This window comes from Lynx canadensis, chromosome E1 (assembly GCF_007474595.2).
Source record: "Lynx canadensis isolate LIC74 chromosome E1, mLynCan4.pri.v2, whole genome shotgun sequence".
In the NCBI taxonomy this organism is placed as follows: Eukaryota; Metazoa; Chordata; class Mammalia; order Carnivora; family Felidae; genus Lynx; species Lynx canadensis.
The window spans coordinates 27,089,886-27,112,719 of NC_044316.2; the positions used below are offsets into that span (position 1 = coordinate 27,089,886).

The window sequence follows — 22,834 nt, forward strand, 5'->3', positions numbered from 1 at the left end:
ATTCACAATGACAGTGAATTTTACCAGAATCTCTCCTCAACCCTCAAAGTTCCCATTAGTCATCCCACAGTGCCAAACATCTCTTCTGCCATTGCCTCAGCAATTTTATTCTACTAGGAACCAAGGACACTGAGAAAGTGGGTGGCTTCCAGGCTATGTCCAAGTAAAGGTCTGAGGGCAAAACCTCAAAACATACCCTGCTTCTCTGGCTCCCCCACCTAAAGCTTCTGAACCTGCCTATTCCTTGGGCTTCACTAACAGGGGTGGTGTTCCCACTTGCCTACCTCCCAGGAGAGCCACAGTGTTAATTAATGCCTGCATCATGCTTTGAAGATAAAATTATTTAGAGAGCCGGGGGAGGAAGACAAATAAAATCAGATCTTCTGGGTTGTGTCTGGGATCCATCTGGATGTTTAGAGAAAGTTGCAAATCATAGTCCTCTTTTTCCTCTAAACCTCACTAACCAAATCTTCCAAAGGGATGCTGCCCTCCTCCCTGATATCTTTCCCACTACAGCAGTCACTGAGAGCCACTATACCCTCACTATACCTCTAGGACTCTGTATATCTTCCTGAATGGCCAACAGCATGGGCCAGCATTAGGCTGAAGGACAACAGTGGCTCCACATTCAGGATGACCAATTACACATGAGGTGTCCAACTATTGAAGGGATTCAGACTTACTGGGGCCCAGGTATAGTGTTTTCCCTGCTTGGTCTCCCCACCACTATTTTTAAAGATGTGAAATCAGGGTAAACTGAACAGTACAGAAATACTTGGAAGAATTTGGAAGTGAGAATTAGTTTCCCTAGCTTTACCTCAGAGTTAGGCCTGGTCATAATAGGAGATGAGGAAGGAAGATCATGACCCCTTGGACCAGAGCCCCTCCTTCTCACCATGGACATCTTTTGATAGCAGGTAAGGTGAGTCTGGTCAAAACAAAAACCCATGGTAGACCAATGGTGTTGGGTGTTGAGGTGTTACAGGTGGTAGAAAGAGACAAGTACCCTGCCTAGGGTTTCCTGAAATACCCTTGAACTTTCCAATACCTCTGTTTCACTCACAGGAAGGGCAGTTATCTCCAGGAAAGAAAGGGGTGGTAGGTCAGGGTAGAAAATAGGAAAGGCAAGCAGGGAAATGAGCTCAAGGCTTTCCCCAGGCCAGCTTCTGAAGTCCACAGCCTTAGCTGCCCAGTGGGGAGCACTAGGAGCGTGGGTCCCATCAGTCTTATACAAACACTGAAGGAAGAAAAGGAAACAACGAGCCCTGGCTGCCAGTCTGGGTTTATAGAGCAGCCACAGAGTCTGTTTTCTTATGCATGCAGACAGCTTCTAAATTATGCATTTCCCCAGAGTAGAATTATTTCTTCTCTCACTTCTCTTCTGTAGGAAACGACAGGGGAAGAAAAAAAAAAAAAAGTTTGTACACAGGGGTTTCTGGTTATGCTCAGCTTCAAATCTGAATTCCAAAACTTGTTCAAAGCTCCTTCTGAGGAATAAGCATTTATAGTCTGTACTCATTGTGAACATGTCACATACAAACACATACCCATGCACGCACATTCACTGCATACCATAGTTCTGAACTTAAAAAGACAAAAGAAAAATTGACCCCATAAGCAATATCTCAGGCTGCTTGGTACTAGAGAAACCCCGGGGAGCCTAAACAGCAGGCATGAGACTTTGCTGTTCATTCTGCTCCTCTCCCTCTTTTCATAGGAATTCACAGCCATCTAAAGGAAAAGCAAGGAAAGAAAAAGTGGCTTGCTGAAATATGCATCTTGTCCAAGCACTACAGGGCAAGCTGGAAGTAATGAGAGGGGGTAAGTAGAAAGCAAGCTGAAGCAGAATCAAGAGAGGGTCCTTGTGTCTAAAAAGAGAAACAGTAGGCTGTCACAGAAAAAAAAAAAAAAAAAGGATGACCGCTAGGTCCAAAAAGTAATCATCTATTACTGTCTTCTTCCCTCTTAAGCGAAAATTTTAAAAGCTGCGTCTTTGAGTCAATTCTTAGGAAGGAAGGTAAAATAGATGGATTTTTTTTTTCTTTAAGGGAAGAAACTAGGGTATGAGGCTATAGAACTCACCACATTTTGATTGTTGGACTTTGGTACCTGTAACGGGGCCATAAGCTCCATGGGGCTTCACGAGTCCAACTCGTTGAACATACTGGAGTCCAAATTGATTTCCAACAATAATCAAATGAGCTCGATATTTAAAAGCCTCAGGGCACATGTACAAATTAAACACCATTTTAAGTGAAGCAATAATCCATCACAGTGGAAATTAAAGGAAGATTTGCTACCAGCCCCAGCTGGCTCCTGCTGATCAGCACGGAAAGAAAAGATGTGAACTATTATGATTAAAAACAAAGACCCCAGATACTGCACTTTGAGAGCCAAATGCACAGGGAGCACACAGCAAACCTGGCTGTCCCACCTGACAGGCCTTTTCCACCAGGAGCCACAACCGCAGCTGGAACTCAGAAGAAAAATTTCTGAATGTCCCCAGGATGGAGGGGCAGAAGGGACAGATTCTCCAGGGAAGCCATGAAAGAACTCGATGAATGAGGTGGGAGACAAGGGACCACACAAACTGAGAAGGTGGAACTCACTAGGGGAAGTAACACCTCCAGCCACAGGACAGCACCAGTCTGTTGTTTTTGTGGGGTACTTTGGTGGAGGGTAGGCAAAGACTGCCCGGAAAAGAAGTGGGCTGTGGAATCAACCACTGGACCCTCAGCTTCCCCAACTCAAATACCAACATACACAGGGTCATGAGCAGCAAATGACATGTCAGAACATACACAGTGTTGGCATACAATTATACCAAATTATAGCTATTATTTTTAGTGGTCAATTAGAAAAAGATGCTGCTACTTAGAAAGAAAGAAAGAAAGAAAGAAAGAAAGAAAGAAAGAAAGAAAGAAAGAAAGAAAGAAAAGAGGCTTGAGGATTATATCGCCACTTCCATTAGGACCCTCTCACTTGTCCTTGGGCAGCACAGGAGATGGCACTTTTGGGGTGACATTTCTCCAAACCTAGACTTTTCAAGGCAACAAGGAGGTGATGGATGACACTGGAGGAGCCATAGAAGTGCTTCCCTAATTGCTACTGAGGTCCTTCTAAGAGGTGGCTTCTTCAGTGGCCATGCTCCTACATGCCCTAAAGGACTGCCAAGAACACATCTCTGATTTATACAGCCCTAGCAGGCCCCTGAGCCTCTTTTCCCTTTCAAATCCATCCTCTGTATTGCAGCCATTGTTACCTATTTAAAAAGCAGATTTGACCGTTTTGTCACTCCCATGGCCTTCAAAAAGGCAATAGAGGGGATGCCTTGATGGCTCAGTCGGTTAAGCGTCCAGTGTCCAACTTTGGCTCAGGTCATGATCTCATGGCTCGTGCATTTGTGGGTTCAAGCCCCACATCGGGCACTCTGCTATCAGTGCAGAACCTGCTTCATACCTTCTGTCCCCCTCTCTCTCTCTTTCTGCCCCTCCCCTGCTCACACTCTCAAAAATAAACATTTTATAAAAAATTTTTAAAAGTTAAAAAAAAAAAAGAAAAAGAAAAGCAACACAGAGCAGTAGTTAAGATGGGCTCTAGAACCATACTCAGGGTTTTTAAATCTGTTTTAACCTTTACAGGCTGTGTGACCTTTGGGAAATTTACTTAACCTCCGAACCATGCTACCATCCTCATTAGAAAACAGGAATAATAATATCAGCTTCATAAGACTCTGTGAAGATTAACTAATACTCAGCTTGTGCACCTGTAAGTACACAATAAATTCCTAGTGTGTACTACCACTGATAACCATCTACCATTGACACCCACAAACTGCTTCAGATTCATCTCTACCACACCTCATACTCTATACTCCCATTTTTTAAACTGACATTTAAGGGTCTACCATGTATCAGGGACTCTCCTAAGTGCTCAGATTTGGCTATCAAACTCTTAGCTCCCTCTAATACACCATACTTGCATTTCACCCTTCCACAGTTTTGTTGATGCCACTCCCTCAGCCTGACACATTCTTCCCACCTCTTCTTACTAGGCCCTTTAACTTGTCCATTAAGATTCAGCTAAGGGGCTCCTGGGTGGCTTAGTCAGTTGAGCATCCAACTCTTGATTTTGACTCAGATTGTGATCCCAGGGTCTTGGGATTGAGCCCTGTGTTGGGGTTCCCACTGGGTGTGGAGCCTGCTTGGGATTCTCTCTCTCTCTCTCTCTCTCTCTCTCTCTCTCTCCCTCCCTCCCTCTCTGCACCCTCCCTCTCCTGCTCATGCTCTTAAAAAAAAAAAAAAAAAAAAAAAAAGACTCCACTCAAGTGCCACCCCTAACATGGGGCTTATTTGTTCTTCCTCTGTGCTCACCTCCATCTTAAGGAACCAAAATTATCCTTTTCTACCTCTGTATCCTCCATGAGAGGTAAGTTCCAAGGACAAGGACCACATTTTTGTGCTCCCTGGACTCAGCAGCAGAGAGCACACAGTAGCAGCCATTATTGAACTGAACTCCCTCTGCTTCCCATTGGGCTGCTGACTAGACCAGTCCACCCCTGTGTGGATAGCAGACACGATTGAGGTCTCTCCCTTCCCCCTCAAAGTAATGAGGTAGGAGGCAAAGATACTCTGGGTCCCCAGGGCCCACAAAATACTACTCTCCTCTGACAGCCCCCACTTAGATCCTGTGCTGAGATGCTCAGAACTATGGTCCTTGGCTACAGAAGATGTTCTAAGTCCTGGGCATTAATCAAAGGCCTGTCATTGGCATCCAACTCCATTCTTTGCCTTTGTGGGGGCTAGGTTAAATTACACACATATTGAGAAAGAGAGAAACCCTTAATAGAGGGGGGAAAAAAAAGGTGGCAGTGGAAAAGGACCAGGTGAGCCATTTCTGGAACTGGGAGGGAGGAAAAAGAGATAATGGCTGTGGAAGGCCTCTATCCCAGGAGGAAGGTCCTGAACCCAGACCGGGGAGTAGAGAGACCCAGTTTTCCTGGACCATCAAATAAGAGAAGTGGCTGGTGGTGTTAGTCCACTGGTGAGGGATTACAGGATCTAGAGGCCAACAGACTTGGGTCCAGTCTCGGGTTTTCTCACCAGCTGCATCACCACTGGGCAAGTTGCCTGAAAGGGAAGAACAACAGTGCCTACCTTGTGGAGGAGACAAAAGAATCAAATGAGATATTGCAAGTGAAGCATTCAAGCATAGCACCTGGATGAGTTAGCATTCGATAACCCTAATTAGCTGTAATCATCCTTACCAGCAAGGGAGAAAAAGCGCGGGAACTTTCTATTCACAAGACCCAAATGGGCAGTGTTCCTATCTCCCACATTGACTCAAAGTGGTTACAGGGTTAGGGCCTAAATTAATCCACTTAAAGGTACACTGCTTTAAGTAGATTTTTGTGGCTTAGCTGGGGATCTAACATTATTGCTATATCATTCCAAACAGACCATTCTATCACTTAGTGCTGTGGAAAAGTTACCTCTGTAGCCCACCCTGATTCAACTAACCCCACAATGGGGCCACTAGTGAAAACTTTACTGAAATACCCCTATTACAACTACCATGGAGCTGATGAGCAAGGCACACAGGAAGATCAATGTCATCATTCCTAGTTACCCACTGTGTAGAACTGGACCCAGGCAGCACTTCAAATTCATTCAGATGATAATAAAAGCCAGCTTGGATCTTCAAGGAACCATTCTTTATTTCTTTTTTTTTTTTTCTTTCTTTCTTTCTTTCCTTTTTTTTGGAATTTGAAAGTTTACTTTTTTATTTTGGGAGAGAGAGAGAGCAGGGGAGAGGTGGGGAGAGACACAGAAGAGAAAGGGAGGGAGAGAATCCCAAGCAGGGTCCACACTGCCAGTGCAGAGTCCAAAGTGGGGCTGAATCTCACAAACCAGTAGATCATGATGTGAGCTGAAATCAAGAGTCAGACGCTTAACGGACTGAGTCACCCAGGCACCCAGAACCACTCTCATAAACAAAGTTAACCATTCATCTCTACCCTGGACATAGGGCTGAGGCTTGATTTCACAAGGATTATCTGTCAGATGATAATATTACATGATCTCTAGGATTCCTTTGTCTCTTAAAGTCCTGATTCCATATTGTAATGATGTCTCTGCCAGATGAATCCTGCCCCAGAGCACAGAATCCATCCACCATCCTTTATTCTGCTAAGACCTTGATTTCAGCGAGGTCACAGAACATACCAGTCGTGCAGAGTCCACTCAGAAATGGCTGTTGGATGGTGTCTTTGCAACATCTGTTAGCGAAGCATTGTATTACCATAAGGCCCTTAGTTCAGCACTCTATCTACCTGGAGAGGTCGTCACATGAGGCTTACATCTGTTAGAACATCTGCATAGGAAAAAGGTAGTTCCCTTTGAACATCCTGAAACTTGCATGTAATTCACTAGACACTAGATAGAGGTAGCTGTTACTAGCTATGAAGAGATCAGATATTACTTGTTTCTACAATTTAGATAATAATATAAAAAGCCCAAACAATCTGTCTGAAGATTCATTACCAAGGACACTTGGCTAATGTTCATCAATGGCTTCCTTCTTTTTCTTACACAACTCACACCTCCAAAAAGAATTAAAGGTAACTTACAAAAGCATATACTTTTAACATAGATTAAGAAATTACTGGGGCACCTGGGTGGCTCACTGGGTTAAGCGTCTGACCTCAGCTCAGGTCATGATCTCATGGTTCGCAAGTTCAAGCCCCACATTGGGCTCTGTGCTGATAGCTCAGAGCCTGGAGCCTGCTTCGGATTCTGTGTCTCCCTCTCTCTCTGCTCCTCCCTGGCTCGTGCTCAGTCTCTGTCTCTCAAAACTAAATAAACATTAAAAATTTTTTTTAAAAATTAAAAAAAAATTAGGGTAGGAGGAATATAAGAACACATGGAGAGTTAAGACAGAGAAATGCATGCTGTTACATTGCTAAATATTTACTAAATTTCAATTGCAAATTTGGCTTTGAGCTCCCGAGTAAGCAAGGCAGAAGAAAAATATCAGTACTTATAAGGTTTACGTTTCCTACAAAATAAAAGCATTTTGGTTGTTCAGGCTATAGATTTTCTGAGAGCTTTCTCCTGTGGGTGGTTGCAGAGATGATGAGCAGTGAACACAGTGGACAAGATCCTCAGCATACAGCAACAGTTCCCACCATGAAACTCTTGCAAGACTATTTCTTAGAGGTCCCTCCATGAAAATGCACAGCAAAACAAACACCAAAGGGCAATTCAGTAAAAGGGATTCTACATGGGGGTCAAATCAGGGCAGCCCAAGAACATGGCTTTCTGATGGTCTGGCTAGATCCAGTGATGTAGACTGTCCAGAGGAATGGAAGAGTTACAGAGCTTTCTGGCAAAGCTCCATGAATATCATTTATCACAACCAGGCTTTTGAGTAACAAAAACATGGGCAGCCTCCAACATGCCAAGTCCAAACACTAATATTTTTCAATGTTAACACTATTTGGCCTGGTGTTGCATTCAGTTAGTTCTCTTGTGGGCTACTTTTTCCTTAAACTCTCCCCTTATGGCCTATCATGCCTCTCCTGGCTCTTCTCTCTCACTGAGCCTCAATCTCCCTGGCTGCTCTTCTTCCTTCCTCCTCCTCCTTGGAGGTGCTTCTACCATGTCCCTGACTGCTTGCTCCCCATAGACATTCTCATCCATATCCAAGTCTTCTAAACCTCTGCCTTCTGGTCATGAAGCCTGGGTCCCTTTCTATAGGATGCCTCTAACTGGTTCTAGGAAGGCACTTCAAATTAAATGCATCCAAAGCCAGCACCATCTTTCCCCTTCTCCTGGCTCCTACCACCTTCACCCTAATTCTGCTCCCTTCTCCTGAAGGCCCATATACCGAAGCAGGAAAGACCCTTTATTCTCTCTTGCTTCTATGTCATACTCCATCTGTCCCCTAGACAATTGGCTCTGGCTCTGCAAACCAGCCTCCCATAGCCATCTTCACAGCTACAGCCAGCAGCACTGTGTGAGCCCTACCCTCCCTCACCCTGAACTCACGTGACAGCATCCTAAACTGGTCTCCCTGACTCAGCTCTTACCTCTCCAGCCCATTCTAGAATTCTATTTATACAACACAATCTGATCACATCTCTCTCATGTTTCAAAACCTCTAGTGGTTTCCTAGCAGCCTATAGGATGAGGTCCAACCCCTCAGGTGGCACCAAGAAACTGGGCTGATTCTCCTTATCTTCACCATCACCTTCCCACCTCCTCCAAACCTGTTTCCCCAGAAGACTAAGCTTGTTCACTACCTTTTCCCAAGTTGTTTTAGACTCCTGAAAAGCCTTAACCTGTATTCGATGTCTGGAAGATGCCTACTCATCCCTTAATACCCAGATAAGAGCCTAAGCATTGGCGGTGGCCCCCTTTTCCCATTTGCATGCTGGCATGCAAAAGACTTTTCTCCTGAATGGTACTCTATCACACTGTGTGTCTTCCAGACTGGGAACTTCCTACAGTCACAAGCCCAGTCTTTACTGTCCCTTGGTTTCCCTAGGACTCCTACTCTCGGGCACATCAGAGAGTCTTTTATCCTTTTTTCCAGAGGGACTTGATAGATGGTAATTAACTGAGTGAAATGAGTGACCATCAGTGAAACTGTGCTGCCCTGTAAAGCTGATATTTTTAATCTTATTTAAAACACTATCCAGTGCATTTAAAATATCTAATTCTGGCCATTACATGGGACTCAAATACCATTAATGCTCCACAAAGTTAAAAAGCCAGCAAACTCTTGTGACATCAACCCACATGGACTGGCAGATGGCGCATGATACTCAGTCCCAGGGAGCCATATCTCCAATGCAACACACAACAAGACAGACCCTCTGATGGTTTTACCCAGCTTCTGTCTGATGGCAGAAGTGTTCCCCATTCTGCCTCCCCTGGCCATTCACACCATCTGTGCACCACCCTGGGTAGCTTCCCAAGGGACCCTCCCCACACTGGCATTGACTTCTGACCCCTGGAGAAACCCTCAGACTTCCAACCCAGGAAGTTATTTCTCCCAGAGTGGTCCCCACAAAAGCCCCAGGGCAGTCTGAGTCTGAGAAAAATTAAGCATCAGATTTGGTTCAGGCCAGCAAGGAAAGCGGTCCCTCCACCCTGCCTCTAGTCCATGCACAAAAGAGGGCCACATCTGCCCTTTTCCTTCAGCTCCCAGAGATTGCCACCCTCAGCATCAGTCCTTCATTTGGTATTTGGCCATGCTCAGAGAAGATAATCCTGGTTAAAACAAAACCAACAGATTTTTCTCATGATCTGGGATCCAGAGAGGGATCGTGTCCATTGCTTTGCCCCCATGACAGAGCTACACTTGAACTACAATGTAAAACAGTCATTTAGAAGATCTATCAAGAAAACATTTTGGAAAGTAGGATAAGAGATGTGGCCCATCTTTAAAAGTTACTTCGCCAGGGAACCCTCCCCTTGTCTCCACCAACCCCTACTACACAGATTCCTCCTCCCAGCACTCTTCACAGCTACAGTTGTACTTTTACTGAGGTGATTATTTGATTTTCATCTGTAGCTCACACTCTCAAAGATCAAATATTATTTACTGAATAAATGAATGTCTTTGGACCCCAGGCACTGTATAACCTTGATTTCTCTTTAACTGCTACTCCCCCAGGGCACAGCTGGGGCCCCAATTAGTTACAAACCATCCATCTCAAATCTGCCAATACAATTCTGTTGTTCAGCTCTCAGCATGCCTTTGGCTTCCTCACTTTAATCTCCCAATTCAAATAAATTCAAAACTCTAGACTCTGACATCTGTGGCTGGGCTCCCCGCCTTTCCACAATTGGAATTTGGAAACTGAACTTCAAACTCAAGAGAAAAAAAAAGGGCAGAAGCATTTTCAAAAGGATGCCTGTGTGTCTAAAGTCCCAACCACCACCAGCTTGAAGATGGATGTATTTTGTCCTAGGAATTATTAAACTGTCATCTCATATTGCCATCTATTGAAGAAGAAAAGAGACAGTAGGATGGGAGAGAGAAACTGATTCTAGAGCAAATTTCTGGATCTCTCCTGTTATGGGACTGGCAGATAGGTTTTAGTAAGAATTACAGCTTCTTTTCCTTTCAGGTCTAGCCTATCAAGGGGCACCATGCATGTTGCCAGTGCAGTTTTTTCATATAATTTAAGAAACATCCTCCACAAAGCTAGTTGTTTATGGATCAGTCTTCCCACTAGATTGTGAGCCATTCCTGGCCAAAGAGCACATCTGGTTAATCATCCTTCATACCCAGCCCAAAGCCTGGCTTGCTGGAAGAGCTCAGAAAGGTTGGTTGAAAATGTGGGAAGTGAGGGGAGGAGGTAAGGAGGAGTCATCTGAGGCCATGCACAACTATCAGTAAGACTCCAGGACTCTATAGTTTATTAATTTCCTATTATGAGCCTATGATGGGCCGCCAAGTACTTGATATGCATTATCTCAATTAATCCTAACAACCCAGAGAGGCAGGCATTATTATGATTACCCTTGTTTAAAAGATGAGGAAAAAGCTCAAGAAGTTAAACAATTTGCCCAAGGTCACTCTGCTAGAAAGTACCAGAACCTTGGCACAAAAACAGATACTCAGATCAATGGAACAGAATAGAGAACCCAGAAATGGACCTACAAATGTATGGCCAACTAATCTTTGACAAAGCAGGAAAGAATTATCAAATGGAATACAGATAGTCTCTTCAGCAAGTGGTGCTGGGAAAACTGGACAGTGACATGCAGGAAAATGAACCTGGACCACTTCCTTACACAATACACAAAAATAAACTCAAAATGGATGAAAGACCTAAATATAAGACAGGAAGCCATGAAAATCCTTGGTAAGAAAGCAGGCAAAAACCTCTCTGCTCTCAGCCTCAGCAACTTCTTACTTAACACGTCTCTGGAGGCAAGGGAAACTAAAGCAAAAATGAACTCTTGGGACCTCATCAAAATAAAAAGCTTCTGCACAGTGAAGGAAACAATCATCAAAACTGAAAGGCAACAGAAGGAATGGAAAAAGATATTTGCAAACAACATACCATTTAAAGGGTTAGTATACAAAATCTATAAAGAACTTATCAAGCTCAACACCCAAAAAACAAATATTCAGTGAAGAAATGGGCAAAAGACATGAATAGAAACTTCTCCAAAGAAGACATCCAGATAGCCAACCGACACATGAAAAAATGCTCCACATCACTCATCATCAGGGAAATACAAATCAAAACCACAATGAGATACCACCTCGCACCTATCAGAATGGCTAACATTAACCACTCAGGCAACAACAGATGTTGGAGAGGATGCAGAGAGAGGATTCCTTTTGCACTGCTGGTGGGAATGCAAACTAGTACAGCCACTCTGGAAAACAGTATGGAGGTTCCTCAAAAAATTAAAAATAGAACTACCCTACGACCCAGCAATTGGATAGGTATTTATCCAAGGGATATAGGTATGCTGTTTCAAAGGGACACATGCACCCCCATGTTTATAGCAGCACTATCAGCAATAGCCAAAGTATGGAAAGAGCCCAAATGTCCATTGATGGATGAATGGATAAAGAAAATGTTGTGTATATATATATATATACAATGGAGTATTACTCAGCAATCAAAAAGAATGAAATATTGCCATTTCTAACTACATGGATGGAACTAGAGGGTACTATGCTAAGCAAAATTAGAGAAAGACAAATATCATATGACTTCACTCATATGAGGACTTGAAGATACAAAAGAGATGAACATAAGGGAAGGGAAGCAAAAATAATATAAAAACAGGGAGGGGGGACAAAACATAAGAGGCTCTTAAATACAGAGAACAAACAGAGGGTTACTGGAGGGGTTGTGGGAGAGGGGATGGGCTAAATTGGTAAGGGGCAGTAAGGAATCTACTCTTGAAATCATTGTTGCACTATATGCTAACTAACCTGGATATAAATTTTAAAAATAAATTAAATAAATAAATAAATATTAAATAAATAAATAAGTAAATAAATAAATAAATAGTACCAGAACCAAGATTTGAATCCTGGGACAACCCCCACCAAGGATGTTTTAATCCTGACAAGTCAGAGAAGAGTCCAAAGATGGGTATCCTTGGCCCTTGAGCTCATTAGAGCCACAAGCAGAACATCTTCCAGAGGGAGAGTCTAAATCAATTAGTTATAATGCAAACAAAAATGTCAAGTTCTCTTAAAACATCTTCAGACTCTCAGGGTTGGTTCACTGCTTCAACTTTTAATTACAGAAATATAAGAAAACAAATGAGGGAAGGGAATAACTTCAACCAGAAGATAGGACAACAGATCAGACACAATAGCTAGTTTTCAGTTCCTATCAAATCTTCCTGCTCATGGATTTTTAGCTTTAACGCTGCAGTTATATAGGGATACTTTTTTCCTCAAATCCTAAAGAAACAATCATGTAAGTCAAAATAACCGAAAGCCCCATTTAATTTGCATTTATACATAATACATATGTTTATACCTTTAATACAGCAAATACTGAAAGAGAATTCATTTCTACCTATGGTCCACTTGGTGGTGGATCAACTTAGGTAGGGACCCCCCACACACAAAGGACCAAAGTGGTAAAAGAAGAGATAAACAGGAGGCAAATATAATGGAGGACACACACAGGAGCCATAGGAACAAAAGAAAAGGAAGTGGTAAAAATACAGTAAGGGAAAGGAGGCTAAAGGTCAAAGATGCTTAGTAGTTGGTTTCTACTAGGGATATCTACTACCTCCGTGATTTCCAGACCTCAGAAATGTGTGTGGGGCTGGGCTCCATTACAAAAATGGGAAATTGAGGGGAGGGGGAGGGTTATCATTTGCTTGCTTTTATTAGATTCCCTATCCTGAAAATTCTGATTTTGTAGGCCTTTGGTTGGCCTAGAAATCCTTATGGCACCCAGGTTTGAGACTCTCTAGGGATAGTCCCATTTTTGGAGAATGCCTATTATCTGTATCAACTAACCACTGTTCACAGAGTTCTTCTGTGAATGGAAGCCACAGTCCATTTCCATGAACTTACTCTAAACTGTAACAATAGTAGCCCAAGCAAAATCCCAATGTTCTCTTTCCAACGTCTCATGTGCCTACTGAACATTCCCCATACATTACCTCTTAATGTTCACACCTCTGTGCCTTTGCACACACTGTTCCCCCTGGAGTGTTTCTGCATGTTTAAATCCTCATCATTCTTCACAGCCCCATCTCCAAAATGCCTATACTTTTTGTATCTTCAAACTCTCGGTACCTTATTGACACATACACCTTAATCACCCTATTAGAGTATATGCTTAAGAGTATATGTGGCAGGGGCCATATCTTAACTCATCTTTATCTCCCAAAGGTCCCATATTATCTGTTGAATTATTATTAGCCAGGAAAACAAAGTAAAACCAAGGTTCAGTTTCAGCCCTAGGCCAGAGGTTCCTCTTCTGTAGCTCAAAATAGGAATCAAAATTTTCCTGACTCAGGCAGGATGTGCTCAAAGCCTACCCTCTCTTGCCCCAGGTACTCACAACCAGAACAGCATGGGAAAGCAAAAAAAAACAAATCATTAGGAAGGTCAATATTTCCTATGATTAAATTTCCTATCAGATAAAATAATGCCACTTTCTTCAGTCAAACCAAACTCAACTACTGTTCACTCCCAGAAGACCCTGTTTGGGCCTCAGTGGAACACATGTGCCATATGGATATCAAGCCTTCCTTTCCTAACAAAAAATAGGCAAGGGAACTTGAGCCACTAGAGACTAATTTCATTCTGAGCTGGCAATCTAGTTTCAGATCAAAACCACTAAATCTGGATATACCACATTCTCAAGACCACAGGGGAAGGCTGTAGCTCAGGAAACAGGAGAGCACAGTGCTGCTGACCCAACCAGGAATGTGAGTGGCAGTGTTGCACCTCTCTGGCAGAATGCTCCTTTGCCCCATCACAGAGAGGAGGTAGGCTTTGCCTGGGACCAAGACATTATGGGGCAGGGGCACCTGGGTGGCTCAGTCGGTTGAGCGTCTGACTTCGGCTCAGGTCATGATCTCACGGTTCGTGGGTTTGAGCCCCGCGTCAGGCTCCGTGCTGACTGCTTGCCCAGAGCCTGGAGGCTGCTTCAGATTCTGTGTCTCCTTCTCTCTCTGTCCCTCCCCTGCTCGTGCTCTGTCTCACTCTGTCTCTCAAAAATAAATAAATGTAAAAAATAAATAAATAAAAAGACACTATGGGGTATTTGGTATTTTATTCAAGAGTTGGTATTTTTCCAGAAATATACAGGAGTAGAAACAACCCTGGGCCTGAGAAACAAAATGTATGGTTTATAGTCTCTGCTTTGCCCTAATTAGCTCTGTGTCTTAAACAAGTCCTTTTTGCCTATTTGAGCCTCAATGTTTACATCTCTAAAATGTAAAATCTAAAATGATTTTAATACCCAAACCAGCATATATCCAATTTAAAAAGAAATATAAATCATTAACTTGAAATTAGAGAAAATAAAATTACAAGTTTAACACTGGAAAAAATTAGGATGTAGGGCCCTATAGTTACTAAAGTCAGGCCACAAATTTGGCTCTGTGCCTCCTGGCACCCAGAACAAAAAGAGAAACATGATAAGTTATACATTTCCAATTGCCCAAAAAGAAATATCATGCCCGTTCCTCAGGAGAGGAAAGTTTTTTCTGGCACTCATTCCTAAAAGAAATTTCTTCCTATTAACTTTTTAAAGGGGACACTAAGTGAAATTGTAGCTTAAGACTTCAACTACATCAACCCTTATAAGAAATGTAGTAGCAAGTTATATAAAGCTGTTTAGGACAACGTCCTCCAGGAAAGCAAAGGGCAGTGAAAGTTCATTTCAGTGAAAATAACTCAAGGGGCTGAGGTAATATGGCCCAAATATGCACCTTTCAGTAAGCCAGCTTAATCCAAGGATAAAACTAAGAATGGCCAGAGGAACAGGTAGACAACATGTCCTTCCAAAAACTTGCATAAATATGACTTCTTACACACGGGTGTTATTAAAAGTTGGGCAGTAGGGGGCCCCTGGGTGACTCAGTCGGTTAAGTGTCCAACTTTGGCTCAGTTCATGATCTTGTGGTTGGTGAGTTCAAACCCTGCATCTGGCTCTGTGCTGATAGCCTGGAGCCTGCTTCATATTCTTTGTCTCCCTCTCTCTCTGCCCCTCCGTCACTTGGTGTGTGTGTGTGTGCGTGTGTGTGTGTGTGTTGTGTCCATGCGTGCACTCTCTCTCTCTCAAAAACAAACATTTAAAAAAAAAATTTTTTTTTTAAGTTGGGCAGCAATTTGCAATGAGATGATTTCGAACTTCTGTTCTGGTTCTGATAGATCTAAGTGACATGTTTGGTCTTCATTTATTGGCACTAATTAAAGATCTGTTGGTTTTCTCCCTCTTATTGCACATTCCCAAATCAATGGATTGGGAATTCCTGCCAAAGACAGGAGGGAAACCTATTGATATGAGTGTTATTAAAAGCTAACAGCAGGTGCCTGGGTGGCTCAGTTGGTTAAGTGTCCTGTTTTCAGTTCAGGTCATGATCTCATAGTTGTGAGATCAAGCCCCCAGTCAGGATCTGAGCTGGCCCTGGAGAGCCATGGGATTCTCTCTCCCCCTCCCCTGTGCACAGGTATGCACACACTCGAGCTCTTTCTCAAAAGTAAATAAATAAATAAAAGCTAACAGCAAGTGTGTATGTGCCCAGTTTCCCATACATTCTCTCATTTAATCTTCCCATCAATTCTGTGATAGTAACTGGTATTAGACCTTTTTTACAAAAGGAACAGAGATTTAGAGTTTAGCAAATTGCCCAAGGTCACAGAGCTAATTATCCCAATCTTCCTGGTTCCTCTAGTCCTACTTACAGTGCCTCCTAGTATCAATGAAATGTGATTACTGGTAGAAATGCTTATTTGTCAGGAGAACAGTAAAAACAAAATAAAGCTACTAGGGGAGGCAAGAGCTGTTTATTAACAACAAAATGACAACAGAGCTTTTAGAAACCTATAAAAAGTATAAAAGGGTGAAAAATATTGTGAAAAGCAGAAGTCCTAAGATATATTCCAAGAGAACAGTAGCCCACCCCAGGAAAAGGAAGAGAAAAATTATTTTTCTCTTCTCTTAAAAATAAAAGTATTGGGGCGCCTGGGTGGCTCAGTCAGTTGAGCGTCCAACTCTTGACTTCGGTTGTCATGATCATGCAGTTGGTGGGATCAAGCCTGCATTGAGATCCGTGCTGACAGTGCACCTAGCCTGCTAGGGAGGCACCTAGCCTCTCTCTCTCTGCCTCTCCCCCTGCTTGCACGTGCTCTCTCTCTCTCAAAATAAGTAAACATTTTTTTAAGTATTATTTATATTCTTAAAGACTCAAACCATTGACTCTCTTTAGTCATTCACCCATTCCACCAACCGATATTTATCCAATGCTACCCATACCAGGCACTGTCAATAGTGAGCAAGACAGAGAAACTCCCAAGCTTCCAATCTAGCCATCAAGTAGGCAATGTATTTCCATATGGTATTAAAGTTCTTTGAAAAAAACAAAGTTAAGGAGATTCAATAAAGTTGAGGGGCAGGGAAGGGAGGAGCTGTTCTGAGAGGAGTTCTCTGAGACCCAAGTGAGAGAAGCCAATCATGTAAAAAATTATAGAAAGGCATTCCGGAAAGAGGAACTACCAGTATAAAGGCCCAATGACAAAAACAAACCTTCCAGATTTTAGAAACCTGAGGAAAGCTGGTGCAGTTGGAGCAGAGTGGACCAGCCACATAGGAGAGGAGGAGAGAGAAGTTGGGGGAAGGAGATAGGCTGTGCAATGCCTACAGGGAAAGGAGTTGGATTATGTCTGAAGGGCAATACGAAACCACTGGAAAACTATAAACAGGGGAGTAGCATAATCCAATTTATTTTTAAACTCTCAGGGGCCATATTCACAAATCTCAGGGAAATTCAGGTAGGTGTGGTCCTTCAAAGAAGCAAGTAAGAGGCACCTGCCTGGGTGGCTCAGTTAGGCCCAGGACTCTCGGTTTGGGCTCAGGTTATGATCTTAGTTTGAGGGTTCACGACTCCTGCACTGTCAGTGCAGAGCCTACTTGGGATTCTCTCTCTCTCTCTCTCTCTCTCTCTCTCTCTCTCTCAAAATAAATAAGTAAACTTAAAAAATATATAAAGATGCAAGTAAATATCATTTTTTGTTAAGGATGACATCATTGAAAACTATCAACTCTAATAAAATACCTTTAGCCGGAAGGCCCTGACTTCCCATAACAGGAGGCTACATTTTAAAAAGATGCTTCCTTTTCCAGAGCTTTATACCCTTTCATGCTAAATAATGCAATTGTCAGAGCACCCAGTGGTTTGTTGATGGACCCTACGGAAATGCCAAGATAATTTACAAAGGAAACAGATCCTGAACCTCCATTTGAGTCCCACCTGGACATCTCTTCCCTCTGCTTTTCTATACTAGGATATCCTATCCTTTGCCATGCATTTGTTGTTTTCTTTTTTATTACTGGCTCAAAACTAAATATTCCAAATGTAAGCTGTTTGACCAAACTGAACATTATCAATTTCAACAATCCTACAGTTAGTGTTCCCATATAAACCATATCTTTGGCAGGAAGGACCATAGTTGAATTTGAATTTGGATAGGGTTCTATTTGAAGCTAAATGCAGCTTTGATTAATTCAAGGAAATTTCTTTTACCAACATGTTTGGACACAATAAAGGAAAACATCTAACATGTGGATACATCAGGTTTGTGCTTGACGATTGAGATAGAGGTAACAGCATCAGAAACTGGGTAACTAACAAGGTTCACCTGCACACAGAAGCCAAGCTATCATCACAGGAAAGAACCAGGGCTGAGGTAGGTAGGCAAGGAGGTCAGGGGAACTTATGTCCCTTCTTATTAACAACTGTTGACAGATAAGGCCCTGACTCTCCCAGACCCCCCTCCAAAAATCACCAACCTGCCCTTCCCCCAGGCCACATAGCTTAGAATACCCAGCTATTAAACAGCATCAACATTTTCTGCTGGCCAATTGTTAACATCCCAGGCATAATAACTTTGTCACTGTCTCAAAACTATTAAAATCATTAAAACAGTAAAAATTCACATAATCTATGAATAGTAGAGCAGATTCATCAGAACTACTCACAACCCCAACCCCACGCACCTAGAAACATCCAAGGGTACAGAACACAGCAGCCCTCAAATGGATTGGGCAGGGTGGTGTGGATGCGATGGGGGGTCTTATGGCCAAGGCTTCATGACAGTTGAAAGCAAACTACACTATGCCCTTAGACTTCTCAAAGCCTAAGCTAGTGCTGTCAGATGAGTGATCTTGGGTTTGCATAGAGTGGGTCACACACTTGACTAAGGCTTTGCACACTTCATATCCAGTTTATGCCATTTCTTATTGACCACCTATATCACAATCTCATGACCCACTGAGAAAAATATCTCCAGAGTGTACTGACAGACTGCAGTTTTTAAATACTTTTTTTAATGTTTATTTATATTTGAAAGAGAGAGACACGGTGCATGAATGGGGGAGGGGCAAAGAGAGACAGAGGCAGTATCCAAAGCAGGCTCCAGGCTCTGAGCTATCAGCACAGAGCCTTATGCGGGGCTCAAACTCACAAGCCAGGAAGGAGATCATGACCTAAGCCAAAGTCGGACGCCTAACCAACTGAGCCACCCAGGTGCCCCCAGACTGCATTTTTTAATACTACTCAGCTCATCTTTATGTACATTTAAGTTTGAGGACCTCTGTCCTACAGCAATGTTTCTTAAACTGTGGGTCATCACCCATTCACCCGTTTGGTCAAGAAATCAAGTTAACAGGCCATGACCAACAGTTGAGTTTTTGTTTTTGTTTTTTAATTAAGAAGAAAAAACTATATATGGAGCACACTGTAGGTAGTGAGGGCAATTATTTCCTAGAACTTAATGCAGGTGTGGACCTCAGTGCAGAGATGCAAAAGGTATCCCTTATTTTGGACCCCAAAGTTTGAAAACCACTCTCCTAGAGGAAAGAAGGAAAATAATACTCTTGTGCATGTTTATTTTCCATTTTCCATCCCTAACTCCAAGCTTTCTTATTTTAGTTCAAACACAAGATATCAAGACAGATCCCAGAATTTCTATTATTAAATCCTAAACCAATATAAGCTAAGGAGGGGGATGAGCCCAAGGCCCCCACCCCTGCCTGAGACCTTTACCACAAAGATGGGGATAAGGGATGGTGCCAAAGGGAAGTTTGCACAACTCTCCTCAGGCTGGACCTTTTCCTTGGTAAAGAACTTATAGCCATTCATGTCACAATTCAGAAGAATTAAAATGTTCCTCATCAGGGGCAAGACTCAGCCTTAGTATTGAATGCTAAGGAGATGAGGGGAGAATAGACAACTGAGATTTGGCCCATCTTTGCATCCTGTGCCAATGATGAAGTCAAAGGAAAGCCAACCCCACTGATGGCAAGGCCTGAAGTTCTCACAACGAGGAGACTACTGAAGAGCGTCAAGCACGCGAGGTCAAGTCCTACTGCAGAGCCGGTGACAGGAGTTACCTTGGGCAAGGCACTTAACTTCTAAACCCCCTGAGTTCCTTGCTCTGCCAGCGTTCCCTCACCAAATGAGATACAGAGAAGCGGCTTGCCTAATGCTCTGGGTCAGGGAAACCCATCTTGCTGGGCCAGAAGACAGGAACAAGAGAGGAAGGGCAAAGAAAGGAGGATGAGTAGCTAGATTAGCCTTTAGACTCACCAGAAGCAAGTACCCAGTTAAAAGAGCCAAGACTCCAAGACAACAAGTTGACAAGAAGGCCAGAAAGCAAAGCCCCATAAAACCCAGAAGCAGTTTGGTGTGCCATTCACGGCGGTGAGACTGTGGGAGGGTCCGCTACTTGCAGAAAAAAAAAAAAAAAAAAAAAACGGAGGGCACTCACTCACTTGGCTTTTTAAGTGCTTGTATGCTGAGAGTGAAGCCAGAGGTGGCAGTCTCCTGGGCTGGGTCCAAAAGAACAGGTGGTTACCCCAACCCCCAACGGGAGAAAAGCCACCACTTGACTAAAGACACCCAGGAGGTCGGTGGCCAAGGAGGGTGAACTTGAAGCAGTGAGAGGTCAGGGCTGCCCCTCAGCGCCAGTTCCTGGGAGGTATTCGCTGGAGAGGCCCCTGCATTCCGTCGGGCAGGAGAGAACTCGGCGCCCACCCCCTTGGCAAGGGCAGTGGGGAGGCTCCGGGAAGCGGCCAGGCAGGAACTCGGCTGCGGTTACCTCGGCCCAGAGCCGGCCAAGCGCTCCTGGGAGTTTCGAGGGCGGCCAGTCCCCCACAGGCGGGAGCCCCGGGGGCGACGCCCCCGGACCCAGTGTCTCCAGCGGAGACCCAGCGTCACCGGGGACAGAAAGCGTCCGAAGCCCACCCTCCGCCGACCCCCCACGGAGCCCGAACGCACAGAAACTGTGCTAAGAAGCAGCGACCCGGTGTCCAAGTCCCGTCCGCCAAACCGCGCACCCTAGACTTACTTGCCCGGCTTCTCGCACAGCCCCTCCGCCCCGACCCGGGTACCCGCGCCACCACGGGTCCCGCCGCGGGCAGCTGCCCGGGCCCTGCAGTGTTTGTAAACAAACCGGTCACGTGGCCCCGGCGGCCCGCTTCCCGCCCCTCGCGCCCGCGGCCTCCACGGGCACCCCACGCCGGACCTCGCCTCGGGGGCGCAGCGCACCTCGCGGGAGCCGGGCCGGACGGGCCACGGGACCGGTGCCCACTGCCGGGTGCCCCGCGCCCGCGCTGACAGCGCGCCCCACGCCCACGCGCGCCCGGCCCGCGCCGCGCTCCAGGCTCGCTTACCCGGCAGCAAGCTGCCCCGTCCGGCCAGCGCGGGGCTCGGCTCCGCGGGGGTGCGCAGCAGCAGAGGGCCGCCCGGCTGGCTCCCGGGCTCCGGGCGCGCTCTTAAAGCCACAGTCTCCGCCACTGCCGCCGCCGCCACTCCGCATCCCTCCGGGTCGGGGCCGGGGGCTGCCCTGTGACGGACGCGCCCCCGCGCCTATCCCCTCGCCTTAGCACATAGCAACACGCCGCGGGTTGGCCCGGCTCGGCCGCAGCCCATCCTCCCCGAGCCAATCAGCGAAGGACGGAACTCCGCCCCCCGCTTCCCCAGCCTCCCACCCCCACCCCTCGGCGCTGGCCGGGCTGGGGTGCGGGGAGTGCGTAGTGCCGGGTCTGAGCAGGGTGGGCTTTCAGTGCCTGAGGGGAGACCTTTTATTTGTGTTTGGGGTTTGTCCGCAGGTCAAGGCTGGGATTCCTAGAACCTAGGAATAGGAGTGGGGAAGCTGTAATGGTGCTTGTAGGGTCAAGACAGTAACCCGCTCCTTACACCTTAGCCATCTCTAACTCAGAGCCTAAGTTACCTTAAGAGGTTCTCAGGATCCGGTCCAATTGAATTTAATAAAATAATGCCAACCCAGCCCAGGCCCTACTCAGAAGCAAGCCATTTCTCCACTTCTCCCTGCTCTGCTAGTAATTTCAGCGAGTTACAAGTAGGAAAGACGTGGTAGGGGAATTGGAAGGCGCCCAGCCCCCTATTGCTGCCGATTTTCCAAAGCTTTTGAAGGGAAATGCGGATGGCTAGCCCAGAAAAGTGGAATGGCCAGTGAACAGAGGGAGAAGCCCACGTTCTGGGTCAGTGAAATTGTGCTTTTCAAGTAAGAGAAGGTTAAAAAATAAGCCCAGGCAGTCAGGAAATCCAGGAAGGCACCAGGTGGGTGGAGTGGGGCAGTCTCCCTGCAGGAAAACAGGTCAGTTTGAGAAAGAATTCTGGCAGGGGTCAGGGGAAGAGAGCAGCCCACTTCACTTCACCACTAAAGTTCTGCAATTCCCCAGAGAGCAGTAGGAAACCCCATGTTTTATTGAGCAGCTCTCAGGATGTGAGATGCCTCTGGAGATACCGCTGACTTCAACTCCCTTTCATATACTGGTTTGGACATAAACTAAGAATGTTACTGAGGTAGATCCCCAGGTGGCTGTAGCTTCACCTGCAACTCCATCCAGCTGTCTTTAAAATATATTTGATTCAGATACTATACATTGCATTCATACTGTGTTCAGTTAATATACCTTGTATGGTTGGATGTGAATCCAGTCCTAATGTCAGTAAAAGGTTTGTAAAAAACAACACAAATACCTCAAATTCATCAGCATCATACATATGTATCAGTCTCAAATTTGCAGTTTGGGTGTGTAATCCGGAGCACCATGTCACTATCACTGTTCACATTTGACAAACCTGGAAAGCCTAAAGCTGAAAAAAAAGAAAAGAAAAGAAACCTTTTCAGATAAGAAAGAATCACAAACAAGAAAGGTTTAACACTTAATCCTTTATCTAAAATGTGATGGATTCTTTAGATTATCAAGAGCTTGATTTCTAGCGCCGATGTGCCCCCTGGGCAAATTTCTTTGTCTCTCTAGGCCTTAGTTTTCACAGTTGAAAACAAAGATCCAGATAGCCTGATCTCTAAAGTCCCTTCCCCTCCAAAATTCTAAGTAAAGCCAGGAAGTCAAACTTGTTACAACATTTCAGCAATATTCTAGAGAGTTTTTGTGTTGCCAGATCAACACTCCCCAACAGTAGGTGCTGCATTAGTTTAACACCCTAGGATACTGGGATGTTATGTAACAAGATTGGTGGCTACTGTTTCTGTTTAAATAAAAGATAACATTAGCTTAGGAGGACAAGCTTGGTGCAGTGGTTCAGAGGGAGATCTGAGGACCCCT

The 22,834-nt window shown here is 44.6% G+C and overlaps 1 protein-coding gene across 1 annotated transcript in view; it reads right to left on the reverse strand.

The window, feature by feature from the left end:
• The window catches only part of YPEL2 (yippee like 2), a 105,897-nt gene extending 84,777 nt beyond the window's left edge, over nucleotides 1-21,120 (reverse strand). The window contains exon 1 of the mRNA XM_030296872.2: nucleotides 20,912-21,120. The gene's annotated coding sequence lies outside the window, so the exon portion shown is untranslated. The remainder of the gene's footprint in view (nucleotides 1-20,911) is intronic.
• Between the last annotated feature and the right edge of the window lie 1,714 nt (nucleotides 21,121-22,834).